Genomic DNA, 975 nt, shown 5'->3' with positions numbered 1-975 from the left:
TATGGCCTCCAGTCGCCAACAGAGGCTGGGCGGGGGGCAGGGCAGGGCGTCTGGGGTACAGTATCATCACCAACTCTCCCTGGAGCACTTCCATGCGCCCGGTCCTCTACAGCGTGGTCAGGAGCTGGGGCTCTGGAATTACTGTTATCCGTGCGGATACCATTGCTATTAAAATCATTATCATGACTTAATTTATTTGCCCTGCGCCACCCACGCTGGCAGTGCAGACCCTTTTTGTGAAGCACGTCACATTCATCCAAAGTCCCTTTAGGTGGGAGAGATGTGAAAAGGGTGATGTAACTGTTCTTACGAGCAAGGGGAGCTGAAAGATTCAACCCCGAGGAGCCTCAGGGGCTGGTCTCCCTGCCGAGAGTGGAGAGCAGGAGGTACCGCTGACTCTCATCTGCGTCTCCAGCACCAGGACTGGCACGTGGATGCCCTCAGGAAGCAGGGGCTGAATGAATGAATGAATGAATGGACAGTGCAATTATGTGCTGTCCTGTCTGCCTAGAAATCTTGCCTCTCCCGTGCCTGCCTGGGAGGCTCTTGTGCTCTCCACAGCCTGAGGTCAGCCATCCCCTGGGCAAAGGCTTCCAGCAGCCGGCTGCAGGGTCACGTGCCTCCCCTCAGCTCCCACAATGCCCCAGGTGCCTCCGCCCTCACGGGCAGCACCTGCTTCCCGGGTGTCTCCTTCCAGCCTGGGAACCCCCCGCACTGGGGCTGCATCTGCCTCGCCTCCGTGTCCGCACGGAAGCCGAGGCTCGCTCCCGCATTCACTTCCTGGTCACTCTTTCATTCCGCAACTATTTCTTGAGCACCCAAGATTCGTGCTGTCTGTTGCTGGCAGACAGCACAGAAGGATGGACCCAGAGAAGGACGTGTGTGTGCCGCCCTTGCTGTCCTGCCTTGGGACTGCTAGAGAGAGAGGAGTGAACCGCTCCTTCATTTAAGCTGCAGTGGTTTGGGGTCTCCTTG

At 57.9% G+C, this 975-nt stretch overlaps 1 protein-coding gene across 2 annotated transcripts in view; it reads right to left on the bottom strand.

Moving 5' to 3' along the window:
* VRK3 (vaccinia related kinase 3) overlaps window positions 1–975 on the bottom strand; it is a 48,571-nt gene that overhangs the window by 9,975 nt on the left and 37,621 nt on the right. The window lies entirely within an intron of this gene.

The sequence above is a fragment of the Propithecus coquereli genome, unplaced genomic scaffold, assembly GCF_000956105.1.
Source record: "Propithecus coquereli isolate 6110/MARCELLA unplaced genomic scaffold, Pcoq_1.0 Scaffold193, whole genome shotgun sequence".
Lineage (NCBI taxonomy): Eukaryota > Metazoa > Chordata > Mammalia > Primates > Indriidae > Propithecus > Propithecus coquereli.
Note: the sequence above shows the minus strand (reverse complement) of the source record. Positions and strands in the feature narration are given on the sequence as shown.